This window comes from Corvus moneduloides, chromosome 10, assembly GCF_009650955.1.
Source record: "Corvus moneduloides isolate bCorMon1 chromosome 10, bCorMon1.pri, whole genome shotgun sequence".
NCBI classification, from domain to species: Eukaryota; Metazoa; Chordata; class Aves; order Passeriformes; family Corvidae; genus Corvus; species Corvus moneduloides.
The window spans coordinates 1,389,931-1,412,474 of NC_045485.1; the positions used below are offsets into that span (position 1 = coordinate 1,389,931).

General features: G+C 41.6%; 1 long non-coding RNA gene across 1 annotated transcript in view; it reads right to left on the reverse strand.

Moving 5' to 3' along the window:
• LOC116448918 overlaps positions 1-22,544 on the reverse strand; it is a 118,521-nt gene that overhangs the window by 95,292 nt on the left and 685 nt on the right. The window contains exon 2 of the long non-coding RNA XR_004242155.1: positions 14,503-14,575. This is a non-coding gene — a long non-coding RNA (uncharacterized LOC116448918). The remainder of the gene's footprint in view (positions 1-14,502; positions 14,576-22,544) is intronic.

A 22,544-nucleotide genomic window follows, 5' to 3' on the forward strand; every position in this document is an offset into this window, starting at 1 on the left:
CTGTTCCACATATATTTACTCTTTTTTAGAAAAAACACAAAAGAGGAAGCTGGTGAAGTCAGGCTACTTGACAGCCACAAATCCAGCTCTGCACACAGACTGGTCACCTGCCAAGGATGCAGAACTTCCCACTGGGCAGTGAGCCTCAGCAGGAACAGTCACTACCAGGCAGAGGAGAAAGGCTGCTGCTACATGAAGATAAAACTTACAGTGCTTCACAAGGGAACCCACAATCAAGGGTGACTGCACAGAAGAAATTCTTACTACAGCCCTCTTTCAACAGACTGTAAGTGTACACACCTGACCTGACTGGGGAGCCACCCAACAAACTGCTCCTGCAAACAATCTGGGTGGATTCCACCACTTTGAATGGAGCAGGTCAGAGCTCACGGTTCACTTTGTCAGGATACAACTTCAGTGAAGGCAGTCAAGAATAGTTTTACAGACAACAACTGATACTAGGGTCCCCTAGATCCCATTTTAGCCTGCTTACAAGGATTGGTGATCAAACAACCTATTTCTCTGGCTTGGGCAATTCTAAGATTGGATATCCAGTTAACAGTGCAAACAGAAACATAGTGAGGCACCACATTGCATGGCAGGGCAGGTAAAGTGCTAAATTTCTTCCCTGGGACCAATCTAAATGTGAATAAATAGACATTTGCTTTTGGGAGGAAAAGAGAAAAGGGAGAATTGTCCTAACCAGATGAATGAGCCTGGCTGGCTGTGGCTGTGCTGGCACACTTTGCCAAGTGCTACCAGCTGCCAGCAACATTCATGCTCTCAGTGAGCCACCACGAGCCAGACATTCTCAAGAAGATGATGTCCTGTGATCAACAGAAGAATTTATCCATACAAGTCCAGCTGTGCCCCTAAGTTCTGTCTTCGGAAGCTCAGACTACAAATACTAGCCCTAGGAACACTAGCCCCAGGAAACCCACCAGGCCTCTGAACACAGAAGAACAACAAAACTGCTCTGATTTACTGCTGCTTGAAGTCTCCATCTCCCTGCCTTCTTGAGATTGTTGTTCTAAGAGACGCTTGTACCCATCCCTGACTCCTGAGCAGCACTGGGGTACTCAGTGTTTACGGAAAGAGAGAGTGCTTGCGCATGTGTTCCAGCTGTGGTACAAGCTGACTGAACAAGGAATTGGCAACCAGGCCCAATGCTCCACATCCAAACCAAAGTTCAACTTACAGCTCAGAGTCTTTGCCCTTTAAAGTATTTTCCTGCACCACTGCATGCCAAGAAAATGAGTGAGAAAATGGAGAAAGGCAAACAGAGGAGGCACTGATCGCAAAAGTCTAATTCTGATATTCTTAATGTGCTTAGTGACATGGTCCATCACAGACAGATGTTAGAGATTTAAGCTGAACAAATTAAAAGCCTGCTTTTTGCCCCTGGCGTGTTTCGCTTTGTAGTGCATCTCATTAGTGTGGTTTCCTTTAATGGCTCATTTGGGTTTTGGACTGAAAATTAGAAACTGAGCAAAAGCTAATTTAAGCAAACATTTTTTGTACAGCCACTTGCTGGCACCTCAGAACTTAGGGGGCTTGAGAAGGGTAGGGAAAAAAGGGCTTTCTGTTTATCCACTTCACCACAAGTTTTTTGATGCTAAAATATTCAGGTTCTAAATGCTGCAAAGAGAATATTTGTTTTCTTAGAAAACACTTCCATGAGAATTTAGAGGTCTGAAGCTGATATATCTACCCTCAGTGGCCAATTTTAATTGGCAATATCCCTTTAAAAACAAAGGGCCCTAGCTGCAAAGAGGTGCTTTGAATGAGAAAACAAATTTGGTTTTGAGGAGTTCAGATGCCTGGAACCCGACATCTTCAAAGCAGAGTGAGCTTTCCTCAAGAGATTCAGCTTCCGAAGAAACTGAACTAAAGGCCAACAGTGTTTGGAGAGGGAATCTTGAGAACTGAACAGAAAGCTTCCAAGGTCTGCCTACATGAGAGAATCAAGTCTTCAAAGTTTGAAATAATAGCATTATATAAAGAAAATTGAATTTTTCTGTGTGAAGCTAATCACACTTTAAACTGCAGATGAAGAAAATGCTAAGTGTTTGTGTTAAGCAATGAATCAGACAAAGCCCTCACCTTTCTGGCCTTTTTGAATATCAGACAGACATTCACAGTTGCAGTCTAAATACTTCGTTGTTTTACACTAATGACACAGGATCTGACATCCCAAAGATGCTCCACGGGACTTCAGCGTTTAATGTTGCTGGACTTCTCTCCACAGGTCATTGCAGAAACATTTATCTCCTCAACAGCACGATGCCAGCAGCATCTTTAGAGGTGAGCACCAAACAATTATCCCCTTAAATATGAGTTACACATGTTGTTCCAAGTATCTTAGGCTATCCAGTAAATTCCATGGTGCCATAGAAATCCAGCTCAGGTCTGACACTCTGGAGGATCAATAAAAACAAAATGGCAAATTGCACAAAGAGCTGATGTTTTCCGATCCACAACTTCCTTAATAAGTAAAATTGTTGGAACTCCTCCCCATAGAAAGTCACATGGCAAGCAATGTTTTTGCAGTGGTGGAAAATTCTGGAGAATCTCTCACAGAGGATACTGCTCATTTGGGTGTGCATTATAACATTTTCAATCTGCATTAATTTTTCCAGGTGAGGAAGCTACTTGTAAGTGATCCCAGCTGTGAGCTCCCTTCCTCTGCCTCACAGATATTTCTTGACAAAAAGTAATTATTCATTTCATCAAAAAACCCCTTCAATGAGACATTCCTGAAGCTGAAATCACCCTTGCCCAATCTCCCACCTCTTCAAAAAAGGCTCAAACACTTGTGAGACTCTAGATCACATAGAGGAGCAGAAAAGATGAAGTCAAAAGTCTTTCCCCGTTGACTCCCTGCAATGCAGAGGTGTGGCAGCTACAGGAGGACACTTATTCACAGAGGCTTTTCCACAGCATCAGTGCAGTACTTGTGGAACATCCTCCCTGCTTTGTCATAGGTTGAAAGGATGCTCTCAGATTTCAGAGCCGGGAGTTGCCAAAGGGTCCTCCCTCAGCAGATGACCCCGAGCTGGCCCGAAGCCGCGTAATTTCCGTAAGGACAGCGGAAGGGAAGCAGCCCCTAAGGAGGAGCTGGGCCTGGGCAATGGTTCAGCCTGGTGCTAAGCCTCACATACTGGACACGAGAACTGATCTGCAACAAAAATTGTCTTGAATTTTTTGAGATTGCTCTTTCAAGCCACACCTAGGTAGCAGGGATCACACTCTGCAAGGTTTTCCCAAAACTCCATCTGAAGCTGTAGAGGGCGTTTCTATGCACAACCTGAGAAGGTCAGGAGGCACAGGCTGTACTGAAAGGAACAAAATAAGTTTTGCTTGCTTTTTATCCAAATTTTCTCTGCTGCGCTCAAAGGAAAATGAGACTAGTAGAACTTGCCAAGATTTTTTCCTTATTGCATTTACTTTAAAAATCCATAATTTGATATCTCAATTATTTGTATATTTGGACTGAACACAAAGAGTTTGAGCAAAAATACAGTTCAAAAGTTTGTTCTTTTTTTTTTTTTTTTTAACATTCTCAATAAAACATTTTGGATACTTTTCCCAAAGCTGTTTATACCTCAAAAATTAAAGGAAATGTTTTAAATTAAAATATTTCTTTAATGTCTGAATATTTTGGATTAACTAGAAAGGATTATCCACCAGTTTCATAGCTAAATAAGAAGAACAAAAAATCCTGTTATTTCAATAGCACTAAAGAATGCGGATTAGAAAGACAAATTGTGTACAGCACTTTATAATTTTTGGAAACATGTTGTGAGAAAAGCTGTAGGAGAGCTACCTACAAGGAAAGCCATAAATAGAACTGGCAACTTGTCCATCACCCCTGCTGCTGGGAGGCAGCTTCACAGGTCCCTGTGAATATCTCTGTGTAGTGCTCAGGCTCTGAGCAGGTGAAGTCACTGCACTGAAGCAGCTTCAGAGGTACTTTCTGGACATTTTGTGCAACAAATATCCCATGACAGAAAGGATTCTTTTTTTCTTTTTTTATTGGCTCAGTACCCCATTTTGGTAACTTCCTAGAAATATTGCCAGACTAATTGAAAAGGCTCAGAGTAAATAAGTAATGAAATTGGAGTCTGAGAGCTGATTCAGAAGGAGTCTTGTTGGTTTTGTGGTTTGGAAAAGTATTTTAGAGGTTTTGGGCAGAGAGCCCATTGACTGAAACTTGCAAGTTAAATGCTGTAAATCCAGAGCTTGTGCTGAATACACAAATCCTCTTTAAAACAAACTCCTGTAACTGGAATAATCTTTAGGTATAAGCTGTGCACTCCCCAAAGGATGTTTGAATTCTTATGACTGTATCAGTTGAATAAAAAGGTGCTGTTCCTAGAACATTTTGACATCTGAAAGTTTGGGGCAAGCCTCTACTCAAGGAACCTATCTGAGGATACAAAAAAAAAATAAAATATTTAGTTCAGATTCTTCACAAGTTTGAATTAAGTTCAGTGCTGTGCTTGCCGTGGGATTTATTCATTAAGTTCCCATTACCAGTAATGTGAGCTATGGGGAGAGCACAACACAGAGGAAATTTATCTACTACTGTATCAGCAGAGATGCTAACTCATGGGTGTGCACGACATCCCAGTTCGAGCCAGAACCTAAAATCTGCCACTTGCAAAGTAATTCTATGGATGACATTACAAACAGCAGCAGCAAACAGTTTGGCTGTATCAGATATAGGGTCAGGCTCCTGCTGTGGTTCAAAGCCAGAGCCACACAGCCCCTTGGCACTATTTTCCTTTCATGTTTAAATCTTCTCCATGAATGTATTTGTTGTCAATAATGCCACATAACTTGGAATGTTTCTTTCCACCCTCCAGCAAGTTGCACATAGCAGAAACAAATTAATGCTAACAGCCTGTAGTCTGACTTTTATTTACAGTGGTGAAAAATTGAGGTAAAGTTTGAGTTTGGAACAGATACATCTAAGAGCACCATCACAACCAGTGCCCCAGTGCCCAAATCCTCCGGAGTGGGGTCATAAGTGGTGAATTGTTTGACATAATATTGTGTGAAAGGAAGTTTATAGGAATAGCAGTATTTTGAAAAGGGTTTCCAATACCTGGTTTTTGACAGGGTCTTTTTAAAGGTTTTTGGTCTATATCTTAGAAATCTGCATTTACCCATGGAGCTGTTTAAAACTCAAACAAGCCTTTAATCTTAATTCCATTGAACAGAAGGGAGGCAACAACTTCATGTTAGATCAAGGATATGGTCATATAAACAGTAAGCAGCTGAGTTTATTTTTTAGATAGACCTCTTCTGTTCTCTGCTCACAGACTGCCCTAAAAACATATCCCTGCTCAATTCCCAGTCTGACTGACTTCTAAAGCCAGCTACTTTAAAGGTTCAGACTTAGCTAATCAAGCAGAGAGCACCACTGTACCTGTAGCTCTCCTAACTCCTAATCAAAACCATTCCACAGTTCTTCATTTAGGTACAGAAAATATATCACATTTCTGAAAAACCACAGAGACCCCAGCAGCTGTTAGTTTACAGATTAGTAAACTGTAATTGGAGGGTAGGTGCTGATCCTAAGTCATTAGCAGAACCTCCACAAATACTGTGGATGGCTGCCTGCTGTGCTGCTCAGTGCAAATGGACCAGCAAAGAAACACTTTCTGAAGACCAGAGATAACAGAGGTCACCAGCATTAGGATCAAGGCTCCAGATAATCTTCAAATTAAAGGCCTTAAGGTGCAATGAAGTCCAGCTGGCACACATCAGGGTGATAATCTAACCATAATCCACAACCTGCCAAATTGAAGACTGAATTAATTATAACACTGAGGGGCTATATAAAAGACTACATATTACTGAACTCCTAACTACTGAATTTGATTACCCTGGAAACAACATAGCTATTCATTTAATTTTATCACCTTCAGTCCTGCTTTGGACAGACACAGTTTTGTTGAGCTGGGTGCTGTATCTCAAATTAAGCCTCTGCAAGATTTGGCATGCAGTAGCAACCTTGGCTGAAAAGCCTGAAAAATTGACAGCTAGGTAAGCTACCCAAATCTTTTAGTTCTTCAGAATATCAAGTTCTCAGAACAGGCTGTCTCACAAGTATCCTGCCATGCTTCTTGAGGTGCTACGTAAGCAAAGAGTAGTCACATTCTTGCAGCGCTTTGGCTTTTTATTGACTCCATCTTAAGTGGACAGGACTAAAAATAATAGGCAAAAGCAACAAATAAAAATCTAGGAAGAGTCATGTTTAATTAATTTCAGTTTTAGATTTATCACAGCTGGTTTACCAAGGCCTAATACACTGTTACTCTATTATAACATAACTCAGTTTCCTGACAGCGAAATTCTCTACATCTCCAAATAAAAAGCCTGTTCTTCACGCATTCCAGGAATTGAGATGCTCACTGCTTAAAAAGGAATGATCAAAAATACAGGAGAAAATTGTTCTGTTCATTTTACAAGTTAATTTTTTGCAAAAGCCTTGTTAATGTATTTTAAATAAACCCACATTTGATTCATGTCTTTTATGACTTATGATACAAAACTGCAGAAAAATTTTGTTAACACACTACACTGATTCACTAATCTTCTCCCTTCAAAAGAAAAAAACACAATGAAGATGCTCCCTGCCACGCCACTTCCTCCTCTCTTTTTTCCCCACACTGCTTCTTAAATGCTGGAATTATCTAATTTGAACATTGTTCATTCTTTAAAAAGGAAAAAACCCCAAATTTTGGCACAGCAAGTATTCTCAGAAGGAATCTCACATTTTTAGACTAGATCACAGTTTGTAAAGTCCCCAGGGCATAAACATGAAAATAAAAAGCTCTTTAAATAATGAAATTACAAATATACTGTAAAATGAGCATGGGCTTTGCAGTGATTATGCTCATAATTTTAAAAAATTACCTCAAATATTTTTTAAATTATTTTAAAATATTTTTAAATAGTCACCCTCCTATTTGATAAAATACACCACAGGTCTGAACTGCCAGTCAAAAATTCACATCCCTTCTCCAAATCCTGTGTTGATCCCTTCAATTGCACTTCCTGAGATCAAATGCCCTTCACAGCAATCACAAGGCTGATGTTCAAACATTTACCTACCCTCCTAAGCAAGGGCGATCGTGCAGAGAGACCTGCAGGCCAGGCAATCCACCTCAGCCTATCACAGCTCCAAGTGGGACTGAGGGGAGGAGATCTGTTTGTTCTCATGGGCTGAACTCCTGTGCTCTTCCCCTGTAAGAGCTCAGGCAGTGCCAGGGCTCCCTAGAGACCAGCCCTAGGGAGGTATAGGCAATGCCTGAAGCCAAGAGTGAGACCCTCTGGCTTCAAACCTGCTCCTTTCTGCACTGACCCCGGGTGTTCTGGTGGACATCAGGTTGAACATGGGCCAGCAGTGGGCCCTTGGCCCAAAGAGGGCTATTAGGTAGACCATCACCATCAGGCTGAGGGAGGGATCCTTCCCCTCTGCTGAGGTCACACCTGCAGTGCTGGGTCCAGCTGTGGGCTCCACAGTGCAACAGAGACATGAACGTGCTGGAGGCAGCCCCATGAAGGGTTCTCAAGATGACTGTGGGACTGGAGCCCATCACAAATGAGGAAAGGCTGAGAAAGCTGGGAGTGTGCTGCCTGGAGAAGTGAAGGCCCAAGGGGATCTTACTGATGCATACAAATTCCTGAGTGGAAGGTGTTGACAAGGTGGTGCCAGGCCCTTTGCAGTGGTGCCCAGTGAAAGGACAAGAGTCAATGGGCACAAACTGGAACACAGGAGGTGCTGAACATAAGGAAATGCTTTGTTAACTGTGAGGGTGACTAGCACAGCTTGCCCACAGAGTTTGTAGAATCTCCAGTATTGGAGGCATTTAAAAGCCATCTGGACATGGTTTGGGCAGCCAGCTCCAGCTGGCCCTGCTTCAGCCTGCCTGCTGGGGGACAAACGACCTCCAGAAGTCCCTTCCAACCTCAACCATTCTGTGATACATCTCAGTCACCCTGCTCATTCCAAAGCTGAAAAAAGAAAATCACACCCTCAGATGCTTCACTTTTGAATTACTTCAGGAAAAAAACTTTGGTGCATGATGCTGAGAGCCACTGCACGTACAACAGTAGGTTATGTGGGGGCAACAGCCCCCTGTCACAGACCTGCAGGCTCAAGGTCTCACCACAAAAGTGCTCTTAGGAACTGGACAACCTTAGTAAGCAGCAAGGGAGAACAAGACCTCTTGCACCACCTAGCTGGGCACTCACAAGCTAAAAGCCAGTTAAACCCAAGACACGCACCTGAGTGCAACATGGGGAGCAGCTCACTGCCCAAGGCTGGTGGAACGAGCCAGGAGTATCAGAACTGGAAAGAGAATCAGCCAGGGTGCAGAAAAGCATTTTTTCAGGCTCCTTTGACAGAAGGAAGAAAGCACCTTTCCCATTCCAGGCAACTTACACGCAAGCACATACAGCTTACAGAGAGCAACGCCCTTTACCATTGGACTTTACAAATATCAAGTGTCAAAATGTTTATATATTCCAGAATCAGTGTAAGAGGCCGAATTTTCCATTGCCTTGAATCTCCAGCAACCACTTAAACAAGGACAAAATGGAAGTGTCTGTACTAATTTCATATATAAACACACATTGCTGTTATACAGTCCTTACTGGATTTGATTTTCAATGATTTTGTGCTTAATTCTTATTTTGTCCCCACTAGTCATTTAATAGCCTATGTAGCTGGTGACAGCAACAAAACAGAGTTCTCACAAAATGGGAGGAACTTCTTCAAACCTGAGCAAGACAAAATTCAAAAGGCCAATGGAGGTCACAAAGAAACAGACCCCTCCACACAGGCACACACACTCCTCTCCACACATACACACCATGCTCCTGGCCATTGGGCAGGAAGAGATTTTAAAATGCAAATTAGATATCCACGTAGTAACAAATCATTGTGAGTAGAAAACCTTTCAGCCCAGTACTTTAATTTCAAGATGACATATAGTTTAATGTTGGTGCTATAAAACCTCAGTGCTGTTTTTAACTTGCCGTTCTGCTCTCCCCTCAGATTTACTGCAACGGAATTGAACCAGGGTTATAAAGAGCACGTGTAGTTAAAGAAATTCTATTTGATCCTGGAAATAGTTTCAGAATGGACAATTAAATCCATTTTTCCAGCAACTTAGATAGTCTCAGCAGTCAGTTTTGTAATTTGTTGTAAAGCCTACCACACATGAAATATCGTGGCTATCAGCTTCTGACTTTTTAATGGTGTGATGCCAACCACAAGAGCTCTTTAATACAGTAAAGCTTAAAAAGACCAGAAAAAGAACATTTTTTCATCTTCTTTTTTCAAAACTGAAAATTTCTCAGACTCTTGAGACGAAAGGCACCACAAAAAGACTTTTATATTAATTGTCTATGATATGCAATTCAAATATTCCTACAGGAAATTGCTAATCTTAGAGTGATATTATATAAGCATGACTTAAGATACCAAGTAGGACTGCATATGGATCAAACAAGACATTTAAGAAGACTTCTTTTGTGGCTTGGGCATGAGGATGGGACAGAAACATCTGACAATTGTTTGTCTTTTTTAAAAATCTGGACAGAGCATTTTATTCCTCCCTGACATAACCTCTACTCTCCTAACAAGGGGTTACACTCCTTTCACTGTGTTCTTTCTCTCACCTGGAGTGAACTCAAGATATGCTGTGGATTCCTGCAAAGTACCAAAGCAGACAGCTCCTGATCTCAGTTGTCCTATCTATACACTGTGACACTGCAAAATAGAAAGAAATATTCCAAAAGGGAAGCACAAAACTTAGTGTATGAGGAAATAAGTCTCATTCGTATGTATATGTACATACACACACATACAGAGCTAGGGAATCCTTAGGTTGGAGACCACCTTTAAGTTCCTCAAGTCAAATCATTCCCTCAGCACAGCCAAGCTCACCACTAACCCATATCCCCAAGTGCCACATCTACACATCTTTTAAATCCCTCCAGGGGTGGTGACTGTTCCAATGCTTGAAAACCCTTTCCATGAAGAATTTTTTTCTAGCATCCAATCTAAACCCTGGTGCGACTTGAGGCTGTTTCCTTTCGTCTTGTCACTTGTTCTTTGGGAGAAGAGACCAACCCTCACCTCATTACAATCTGCCTTCAGCTAGTTATAGAGAACAGTAAGGTCCTTCCTGAGCCTCCTTTTCTCCAGACTAAACAGCCTTCCCCAACACCAAGGTCAGGCTGACGGGCTTGAAGTTCCCCAGAGCCTCCTTCTGGCCCTTCTTGTAGGTAAGGATCACAGTTGCTCACCTCCAGTCAGCCAGGACCTCCCCAGTAGCCAAGACTGCTGGTAAATGATGGACAGTGAGCACTCCCACCAGCTGCCTCAGTACCCCTGGGAGAATGCCAGATGGCCCCACAGACTTGTGTGTGTCTAAGTGGTGTGGGAAGTCACTGAGCATTCCCCCCCAGATTATGGTGCTTCATTCTGCTCCCTGTCCCTGTCTTGCCTCTTGGGGAGTTGTGTACCTGGACAACAACTGGAGTTACTACTAACCACTGAGGCAAAGAAGGCTTTAAGTATCTCAGCCTTTTCCTCATCCTTTGCCACTATATTTTCCTCTGCATGCAATAAAGATGGGAGATTATCCTTAGCCCTCCTTTTGCTGCTATGTATTTACTTTTTAATGCCTTTTGTGGCACTAGGCTGATTGAGTTCCAGTTGAATTTTGGCCAAACTATATAGCACACATATAGGAGCATGTGTGTATAATACTAGAGGCAGAATGAACCCATACTCTCCTGGGTTCCTGGAGACTGCTCCATTCTTCCAAACCTGAAACTCTTAGTAACAACAGATGAAGAAGCTTAGCAGAAGAAAACAGAAGAGGGAACGCCAGACAGAATGGCTGTGGACAGCCATGCCATGTGTTGCTGTCACCTGGAGGGTCACACTAAGTCCACACTGCAAAAGACATTGGAGGCAGACTAAGGGAAAAGGTTTGAAGTGCAACTGACAGTTTGTTTGGATCAGGCCTATCTGAGCAGATACTGCTTTAGAAATATTTACCAAATATACCTCAAACTCCATGTAATTAAGAAAACTGAGTAAGATGTTTGTAAGAATTTAATTTTATGAAAAACTCTAACTCACATCAGATTAACAGATCAAAATCTGACCTTTTACAACTAACACATTCAGCCACTTGTTTGGTGTCTTGCCTGACCCACAGGACTTCTGACAGCACACAACCTTTCCTCTTCTGTTGTGCTTTCCAACTGAAAGATCATACAAAAGTCCCTTAGCTGAACTTTACCCAGAGCTGGTCAGGTGGCCTACCAAGCTCCCTCTGCTTATGAAGGAAAATGCCATCAAATGCTGGTTTTTTCCAACTGGGTTGGAAGGTTATTTGATGTCAAGCACTACAATGGTCAGGCATGATGCTGAACACTGAAATAGCTGCAACCTGTGCATGGTGGGAAGAAATAAAACACAGTTGTCATTTTCAGGGCTTCAGTTCTCCACCCCACCTTTAGTTCAGGAGTTTCATTTTTTTAAGTGAAGCATCTTGGACTGCCCTGAATTTCATCTCATGTCTGGATGGGGCTCACTATTCAAAGGGCATGTTATCAATTCCTGATGTCCAGGAACAGAACAGTACCTGGAGAATTTTTCGTCTCTATCTCAGGACAAAAAAACACAGTCAAAAATATCCTGACAGAAAAAATATTACCTTGTAATCCCCATGTATGTACTCAAGGCTCTGACTGCTTGGTGTCTCCAGCTATGTATTATAGAATCTAAATTTATCATTAAAAGCCATAACCTTTAGCTAAAGAAAATCTAAGGATCAAAAGAGCAGAGCAAAGGGATGATAAATTCAATATGATCTCCTGTGTAATATCAGACAGGAATTTTGCTCTGTATCTCCTGCCTGCAGGGAGCTGCCCAAAAACGAGGCTTTCAGTGCAGATATTACACACACAAGATTAACTCTTAAAAATACACTTAGTTTTAATTTGTTCACCTTCAGTACTCAGCACAGTTCTGTGCTATTCAGGAAAGGCAGCACATTTCGAATACAGACATAGCATTTCCTCACCCCTGCTTGCATCCCTGTACAACACAAGCACAAACATGCTCTGTCCACAGGGTATGAAAATCTCCCCCTCATTCCATGAAATATTAAAACAGATAACAGCACCAGTCGATTTGAAAGCTTTAACTGCTCAGGCATTACTATCAAGCTACCATGTTTATTCCTCAAAACTCATCTCTCTTTGATGACTGCTCCATTATTCAAGGGTCAAAGGCCCCGGTTTAACCCAATAGAGAACAGAATAAAACCTGTCTACAGAAAACAAATGGTGAAACAAATGCACTCTCCTATTTCATTTATTTTAATAATAAATGGAACATTTATTTTTAGAACTGCACTGATTTAAATCCTCTAATTTACTGTGACATACAAAAGCCAGGATACTCAGCCTTAAATTCCTGTGTTCTGAAGACCACACCAACACTAGCCAGAGTATCAAAAGCTGTAGGTAAACACAGTGATGAGGAGGAATCAGGGAACAAGAGAAACTGTAGCAGCCGGTCTGACACTTGTCAAAGCAGACTATAAGGCTGTCAACAAAATTTTTCAGGCATTGAGGCAAAGAGTTTCAAGGCTGGATGTCAGAATTTGGCTAAACCAAGTTGCATTTGAATGAGTTGCTAGAAAAAACACATTGCAGAGAATTTGCAAGGAATACTTTTTTCAAGTTAATTGTCTTGCCACAGGTTGCAGTGATGACTACGTGCCTTGAGCACTGCTCACACTTGTGCTGGGGAAGCTGAGATGAGGCTTTACTAATTTATACACTGAGTTGAGTCTTTGCAAGATTCTGCCTTTCAGAATATTTCTTCTTGACAATGCCCTCCTACATGCGTGGATTAAGATTTTTGTCTGAGTTTGTTCTTTAAGTAATAAAACACTGGCTGCCTTGTATCATGTGCAATAAAAATATACACTTATACTGTAAAGCATGAGACAGTTTCCAGCAGTTGTGCCTCATTTTACTAGAAAGAGCAGAAATGCCTAAACAGTCCTCTGCTTGATGCTTCAGTGTGTTCCATAAATGAATTCTCCTTCCTCCCACTTCATGTTCACTGCTCATTTTCTTTCTAAGCTGATCACACTAATGGTTTCACCCTTGTCTATTTGTGTGGGTTTGAAATTGGACAAAGAATCTCTCATACCTACTTTCAGAACATTTTATTTCTTATCTTGATAACATGCATTAGGAGCGTGATAAAGTGGTCTCTATCAGCATTTTCCTCAGTATTTAGATGAGATCATTTTGACTAGCAAGGCAGAAGCAGAAATTCCAGATGAGATCATTAAAAACAATGCTGTTGAATGCCAAGGAAATCCAATCTGCACAGGTCTCATTATCACACAGGCTATGGACTATCATGAGCAAGTCTAAACTATATACATTGTCAGCTTTCCTTTCAATAGCCTAAATACTGGCTGTCCTTTGCTCAGCCTTTCCTACCAAAGTGCTCTATTTTTCAACAAATCTTAACTTTATTCCACAATCGGCCCATCTCTGACCTCAATCCATTATTATGAGGGAGGCTACCAAGACGAGTGTAGGGGTGGAACACCCTGCTTCCCTGCTATGAGGAAAGGTTAAGAAAATTGGGATTGTTCCATCTGGGAAGCTTCAAATGTGGCCTTTGGTACCTGAAGGGAGCCAACAAGAAAGATGGAGAGGAGCTTTTTACAAGAGCATGTAGAGAAAGGACAAGGGAGAGTGAAATAGAGAAGGTTTAGGTTAGATAACTGGAAGAAATTCTTGACTGTAAGGGTGGTGAGATCCTGGCAGAGGTTGCCCAGAGAAGCTGTGGCTGCCCCATCTCCAATGGCAGGGGTTGGAACAAGACCTTCAAGGTCCCTTCCAACCCAACCCGTTCTAGGATTCTGTGATTTCTTCTACTGAGTTTAGCAATCTGAAATGTGTTAGATGGAAGGCCTAGAGAACCAGCCTAACACACCATCACTAAGGTGCATGATAAATAAACTATCATTTACAGCCAGGTTTAGCCTCAGCTGTATTCTGAAACGTTAACTTCTGGGATAGGTTCACTCTAAATCTTCAGTTCAATAGGTTCACAGGAACTCATGAAAACAAAGTAAGCACAGTAAAAGCAAAACAAAATGCAGATAGCGTGCATTCTAAAAGATGAGTCCTGTCTGTGCATGTATTATACATAAATTGAAGTACAAAGCTCCATGACAATTGATGTTATAAGGCAAGACACTTACTCACATACATGTGCAAAGCAGCACTGCACCCAGCAGACAGCCTGTGCAAGCACCACAGCTGAAGCATACAGTTATCTTGGATGATGGGGGAAACACATGATGTGAGAAAGTTTAATACTGTCAGGTACAGCAGGGACCAGGACAGAGACTACACATTCAGCCTTACCTTTGCCACTTCCACAGGGCTTCTGCCAACCCCAAAAATAGCAGTCTTTGGTGAAAAGTGTAAGTCTTCACCTCTGCAGAAAGAAAAGCATTGACATTTTATTACTGATGTGCTTTCCCACAAAAGGTGAAAGAATGTCATGGCAGATCTAAATAAATTCTGCTTGTAACAATGGTTGCACAATTGTACATTTTATAGTCTAAAGAACAGTTACAACATTACATCTCAACTATTCCATTTTTCTTTATAAGGAAAAAACTGCAAACCCTGTGCCTGCCCTTACAAAAGTGTAACTGATAACAGTGTATACAGAAAAGAATCTGTTGAACACACTTTAAAAAACATTTAAAAATATAAATGCTGCTAAAGTATGACCCTTTGTCTTGCTTTATAGTGGTGTGATAGTATCAGAGCAAATAAATGCCTTTCCAATTTATTTATTTACTAGTACCTTAGCAGATTTTAATTTTGTTGACACCTGCCCCAAAAAAAGGTTAAAAGCTCGCCCATTCTGACTCTCACACTGCCTTATTCTAATGCATATGAGGGCAATTACTACTTGACAACTCTCTGATGAATAACTGTGCTCTTTGCTAAGCTTGTCACATTGATCACTGGCCAGCAGTACAATTAATAAAGAATTGCTGTTCACATAGCACATTAATAACTAGCCTGAACTAGAGGTGGCAAGTCTGGTAGATCCAGAGCATTTTAATCTTTCATACCCTGCCAGCTTGGAAGATTAAAGGAAATCTCCAAGACAGCCTCCACATGCCAGCACTGGGTTCCATGACATCCCAACCAGGGTTACAAAGTTGAGGCCTGATATTTCATTAATGCAACTTAGTTGGACATTTCAAGCTTCATTTCCAAATGCTGCATTGCCTTGTGGTCAAAACATTATTTATTTCTTTCTCCTTCCTATTTATATTTCTGAAAGGTAGAATTGATTAAAGTTGTCAGTTCAACCAGAATTCATTAGAAAATAATGGCCATAAATTTAGTGCACTCTCAAAAGTTGCTTAATAATTCCATAACATTTAGAATGGAAAAAAAATCAATCTAGGAAAGGTCCCACCTCTTCAATATAGAAAAAAAAGTATGAATTAAAGTCCAGTCATGAGCAGCAAGTCTAGAGTTTTCCCCCAACATTTTAGAGTATATTTAATTGCTGCTTCTAGAGTTTTGCTGACAAACAGGCTTCAAGAAGTTTATTTTTTTACTTCTAGGATATATTATGATCTGTTCTTTTAGTCAAGTCCACAGAGGACAGAACGTTCATTTAGCAGAAAAATATTTTCAAGAACCCCAGCAAGCTACTCTGTCATCCTTGGAAATATCTGTGCTTCTGTTCTGCATTATGGGAAAATTCCAGCTGCATCTCAAGCCTTGGATCGACAATATCCACATCAGGATCTCTGCTATTGTCTGTCCTCAGCTTTGCCCAACTTCCAGTCACTTGAGGCTGATCATTCCTGGCAGCCACAAGGAAATATGGCACAGTAGAGATTCTCCACAAAGATCAAATAATGACCTTTTAATTGCACTAGCTTTATTAAGAAGAAGTAACACAGGGGAGGTAAAACATTACAAGAAAAAAAGAATGTGATGTTCCACCTTCCTTAAGAGATATGAAAGGCAGGAGAAATGTTTGAAAGGACCTCACTAATCCTAATCACTAGTCATCAGCCAAGAATAGTGAAATGGGATGAAAAAAGAATCCATATCTCTAGCAGAGCCCACCATGTGGAAGGGCACTGATTCACATGCTCCCAGGTACCAAGGAGCAGGTGTCCCGCCACTAGCACTATTCACCTTCAGTGGGCACTTCAAATCATTTGTATTTTATTCCAACTTCAGAGATTTTGTAATTCCCACCCCTGGCACAGAACAGTTCTTTTCCACACAGTTCTAGAGAGAAACACAGGGATCTTTATAGCTTATTCCAATTTGACCTGCATTGTCCTGCATCGCAAATATTCTCTTCTTGTTCTCCCATTTTTAAGCAGTCTGCCTGACATATCCATTCCAACTTTCTCCCAAGTGTTTCCCAAGAGCACCAGGAGTGTTCAGCACACCACCTCAGGCAATGACCAGATCACCACTGAAGTATCTGTTCCAGCAGATAAACACAGTCCCACCAAAATACCCGAAATACCCGTTCCTCCTAAAGCTGTCAAAGTACAGAAAGTCTTAGGATAAAGCTTCCTAGGCAACCTGAAGTACTGCAGTTCTGTCCCAAGGTTATGGCTGACAGCAGCCTGCTCACCCGTGGAGAGAGATTTGCTATTAGCTTATCTCAGTGAACTCAGCCCAGCTCATGGCCCAGGAATGGATTATACCCATAGGCAGTTTGCTAAGGATGTTCTCAGCCTCCTAAAGTCCTTCAGTTTTCAATACCTTGCTTCACAGAGCCAATAATGGAAGTTGTGCCATCAGGCTGTCTTGCTATGGTATTTTTTATTATGCTTCACTTTGCCTTTGGTTTCAAGGGCATATTTAACACCCATAGGCAAATACAATGGGATATCTTATTTGTCTATGTACATTACATTATAATACAAGTGACATAGCAGAAGCAATGTGGACTTTGGAAGCTCCTTCTCACTCTGTTTTAATAGAAAAGTTTAATAAGGGAATCTTGACTTCTAGTAATGAAATGAAAGCCTATTGAAGTAGCATAATACACTGACAGTGGATGGAATCACAGTTTGCACTTCATTACAAAGATGGCTTTCGTAAGATTACCCATGCAAATTAGTTGTCTCCTTCCTATGTGTTTAAGGGTTGCAGAACCAAAAGACATTTGTATTGTAAATTGTGAATGGAAAGACAGCAGCACCCAGTTATAACACCAGTTAAAGTCAACTCCTAGGAGTGCATTTTCCTTATACACTCCACTTTCCCAGCTTAATGCACCAGTTCAGCTGCAGAGATTCAATCTACCATGAAAATTTGCACGCAAACTTTTGGAGAAAATAATATGCATGCAAAATGTCACTAGAAAGGATTATCATGGGAAACAAACTTATAACAGCCCACTGAGGACGGATAAAGGAGAGCTGTCAGAAGGAATAACACAACTGACAATCCTCAAAGATGGCAGGAGCCTCTGGAAAAACATGTAGAAGTAAATTCCAGGTATTTCTATCAAGTGTTCTCAGCAGAGGCAATACCAGGGCAGTGGGAACCGGTGAGATAGCTCGATGCCAAATGCTGGGGTTCAGAAGGAAGAGACTGCTGGTGCAAGCTATTAACCAGTGGCCTGGAGGTCCTGCCATCAAATGAGAAGTGGCAAAGTCCCATATCCAGTTTTATACCGTCTGTTCTCCCTAGCTGGCCAATTTTGTTTATAAGAGAAAAGAACTAATTGACCTTTAGGAGCTAAACACTAAAAGTAACATTTACAAACTTTTCAAAGGAAACAGGTAAAACAAGCTCTTTTCCAATGCATTTGTTCTTTTGGTTTTATGAAAGGGCTGTTGAAGGGAGTTGTCACAGCAGGAGAGTCTCAAAATGCTCTCTAGCAGTCACCCTTGCAAAAGTCAGAGGAAGAATTTTTCCAAGGAAGTCTTCAGAGTGAAAACAGGTAAAATGCAGTGATGACAACTGAGACTGAACTAAAAGGTTCTACCTTCTGTCAACATGTGTGCTCTCTGCAAGGCCCAGCATAAATGGGTCCTATCAGCTCACAAGGAGTTTGGTGCACTGCCCCACTCCAGAGTTTCTTCTTTTTTTTTTTTTTTTTTTAAGGGACCAATTTTTAGTCAATGAAATGTGCTCACAGAAACCCAAACCAACCCACTGCAGGAAAAGTAACAGACTGAAGGAGCAGGAGTGATTGCCACTGAGATGCTTGTCCTGATAGTTCTGTGGCTTGAAACTGGTGCCTGAGGCACGTCCAAGTCTGAGGTAGTTTAGAAAGCATTAGGCATTCTGGTCCAGCTATTTTCATGTGCAAGGCACTGAAAGCCAGAAGGTAGCTCATCCTTGACTGGGACTTGCAGTCCCTCAGGGCCCTGTTCACAGCAAGTATTAAAATACAGAATAAAGCACAGCATCTTAACTGCCATGGCATCTGCTCCCCAACAGCCAGACTAGTCACAGTTCTGGTAGGGCTCAGTGAGGCAGGATATGAGAGGTGACTGGCAGGACCAGAGACATTATCCACTGACATGGAAGTGTCTGAATGCAGCCGGCAGGAGAGCATGTGGAAGCAAAGCATATTTTGGAAATAACACAAATTTAATCATCAGCTGAAGTAAATTAAAAGGTGCTAGCCTTCAAGGATTCATTCAAATAATTTTTGGTGAGCAGATGTCCTCATAGGCAAGAGGAAATCTTCCCTCTGGGAGAAATCCACTTTGGAGAGAGATCACTGGAAAGGGGCCTTCAGGAGTCTGTTTTAACTCCTACTCTGAGACACCCTGTTGATGTCCTGAACAGCCAGACGTGTTAGTTCAGCACCCAGAACATGAAGAGATAGGAACAAACCCCAGGGTCAGTGAGGTATTCAGTCAGGGAGATGCTGCTCAAGATCTTTGCCTCAGTGTCTTGGGAGGAGGGAGGTTATGGGCAACATAAGGAACATGTAACATTTCTGAAAGGGAGAGAGAAGAGTAAGTGTGACCAGAGACTCCAGTGTGTGTCTTTCAGGCTGTGATGTACAGTATTCACTGAACCCCTGATAATAACTGGGGAATGAAGACAACTAAACAAAGACAACACAAAAGCCACAGTTTTCAAGCAAAAAGGGACATGTGGCAGTTCAGATACCCAAAAAAAGCACAGCACCCATGATAAGAACTGGAATTGCCTATTCTGTCTTCCAAATTTAGCTCAGCATGAGCCAGAAGTGGTAAAATAAGTGCTCTACATTTAGTGCCAACGACTCACTATAAATGGTGATACTTTTGGTTACATATGCTGCTCACTGTCGTAAAGAGTTGCCTTGAAAGTTGCCCCTACACAAAGATATCTCTGCAGGAACTCTGCCTTGGTTAAAGAAAAATTTTATATGATCTGCTCCATGATCTCAAGAATTTCTGTCAGGCCTTGATCTTTGTGTAGTGGGTTCAGGGGTGAAGCAGCCCATGACTGTACTGGGAACCCTTGCATGGATAAGGTGGGAGCAGCACTGACTGTACCAGGAACTCCTGGTGCCTGGCTAAGGTGGGGGATGAGAGTGGGAATAGTCAGTCACACCCTGAGAGCCCTGGAACATTCCTTACCTGAACTGTAACCAGACTGGCATGAAAACATTGATGTTGGAGCTTTGCAAACACCAGTAATTACCAGCCTGGATTGTGGCCAGGGTGGAATTTCACTGTGACTAAAACCAATCATCTTGTGACCCTATAAACAGGGGTCCTACAGGAGGCACCTTGAACACTCCTGGACTGCAGCAGGCTGCAACCAGCATCTCTGTGAGAGGATGCTCTCAGAGCTCACAAACCCTCAAGTCTGCAATAGTCAGAGGACCCTTGCTGAAAGCTGACAGTGGAGCCTAGGCTGATAGCCCTACTCCTCAAGGCTCAACCCTTTCTCAACACGAGAAATGTCAACACCTTTGAAATGTAAGTCCATATAAATGCACTAAGTCTGCCCAATTCTTAGAACTCAGCAGTCAAATACAACATTGAAAGGGCAGCATGTAGATCATGAGCATGGATAACTATATTGTTGAGTTAAGATAATTGCAGTAGGAAAAAAAAACCGCAGGAAAATAAGGTGCATATACTAGGAAGACTGCAATAGAAAGTATCCACTCGACTTTAAGAGACTTTGATATTTGTATAGCATGTTCAAGCAGCTCTTCTGCCTGGCACTGTGGGTTTGCAGCTGGGACAGCAGGTTCCTTCCTGCTGAACTTCAGCTTCATGGCATCTGTTAGTGAAGGGCTGGACACTACATCTATGGAGATGCATGTGGAGAGGACTGTAAGTAGGTTGATTGCACTGCAGGACAACGTCCTTGAAAAAGAAAAACAAATATCCATTCAGTTAAGTGAAAATCGAGGATTTACTCCCAGGTTTCTTTAAAAACTGCATCACCAACTCATACTTTAACTTAAAAATCTTGCTCTTTCACAAATTTTAGGTATTTGCATTTTAGAAAAGGCCATTTGCCAAGACAATAGTATTTAAGTAATTAAATATGAAGTTGCAGATCTCTTTGACAAAACCCTTAAAAATATGAAAGGAGTGAAACCAAAACACAATGAGGAGTCAAGCAAGTCAGTCCCAACTACTAATGGCTGTACTATTAATCATATAATTAATGGATATTTAGTGTTTAGAATACCTGGAATAACTGGAATCTATCTGCCAGTGTGCCATGGTCCAGCAATCCCCAAATATGAACACCTAGCCCAGAGTCACAGATTGTTGCAGCTCAACCCACATGTAAAGATTGCAAAGAGAGCACGTTGCATGGATGGAGCTTTTGTTCCTTATCCAAACAGAGCAAGTCCAGTGCACACAATCTACTATCAGCTCAGAGACTTTTTTTTTTATCACTATTTTTAACCCTGGTTCCTCATAAATACATTCACAGGCACCATTTAAAAGTCACTTCTTTGTTCAAAGGAAATGGAACACAACAGCAGGAAGAAATTATGCTATAACACACCAGGGCAAGCTGTATGCAAAGGAAACCTGCCAAAACTGGTTCTTCCTCCTTTTCTTCAAGGCAGCAAAGTTTTTTTCCTTAAGCTGTCTCACTTGAGGGCTTATATAAGTATACAGTAAAGAGTCAAAAATCCTTTTCATTTTCCTCTCTTTCAGGCTGTCATCAGCATCATTGCCATGACACCAAACCTCCCTCGACATTGCTTTGTGAGTACACAACTGTGTCATACACTTCAGGCTGACTAAGCACAGCACTCCAGCAGCATTTCCATGGCCCCGAGCCCTGATGCTCTGAGTGAGGAATGGAGACCTGACCACAGCACTGCAGAAAGCTCTTTCCCTCTCCTTTCCCAAGGCTGTACCCATCAGAATCCACAAGGTTTTTGTCTCTTCTATATGAGGCTTTCCTCTCCAATTTCTCATTCACATCAAAAGCATGCCCCTAATTTGAATATATCAAGTCAGGTAAGGTAACAATACAATACAATACAGATGCAAGTTGTCTGTATCTTCCCAGGGCCACACAACTTGTAGAAAGTGTTTATAGCTCCAGATGCCTGTATTATTGAATTTAAAATAAAAGCAGCATTATTTGTAGTTTCAGTGGACAACTGACTTGATATAATTTATCCTCACAGCAAACCTGTTTTTCAAAAAGAAAATTCTCACTTTAGTCTTAAAGAAAAGAAAAAAAAAAAAACCCAAAGAAGCACACAGATAAAAATCTGGTTTGAGGCCCTACAACATAAATTAAGTTAGCACAGCAGGGCTTTCACTGTAATAATTTAACTTGTCAGTTCACATCATTGACTAACTTGAGGAATTCGTGGGGCTTAACTGATCAGTATAATAAACAGTTTGGATGGCTCTGCAGGAACAGCCCAGTCTTAATTTGAGGTCATTTCTAATTCCTTTTAAGTCTCATTAGCAGAAGCCAATGTAAATCCAGAGATGTGAGGACAAAAGCAGAAAGCTTTGCATCAACAGCAAGGCCAGCACAACAAAGCAATGTCCAGTTGAATTGTATGCATCCCAAGTGCAATCTCTTCCAGGTCTCTGGCATGGAACAAAAAGCCTGTGTAATCACTGGCAATAAGGGGGGAGAGCCCTAGGTTCTAGGATGTTTTCTCTAGTTTCAAGTTGAAAATCAACCACAGGTGTACCAGGCCAGATTTGCAGCTAGCACAAAAAGGCTTCATTCTAATGAATTCTGCAGAGAAAGCCAATGTCCAGCTGCCAAGTTGTTGAAACAGCACACTTAAGCAACTGTTGCCTTTCACCCTTCATTTTCTCCAGCAATTCCCTGAACGCCTGTCCCAGCCTGTGACTTTGTACAATCTACTGCATGAGCTGACTACCATCAGGAGCAGCACAGCAACACCAGCATTGGCACGGAGCCACCAAGCCCTGTCT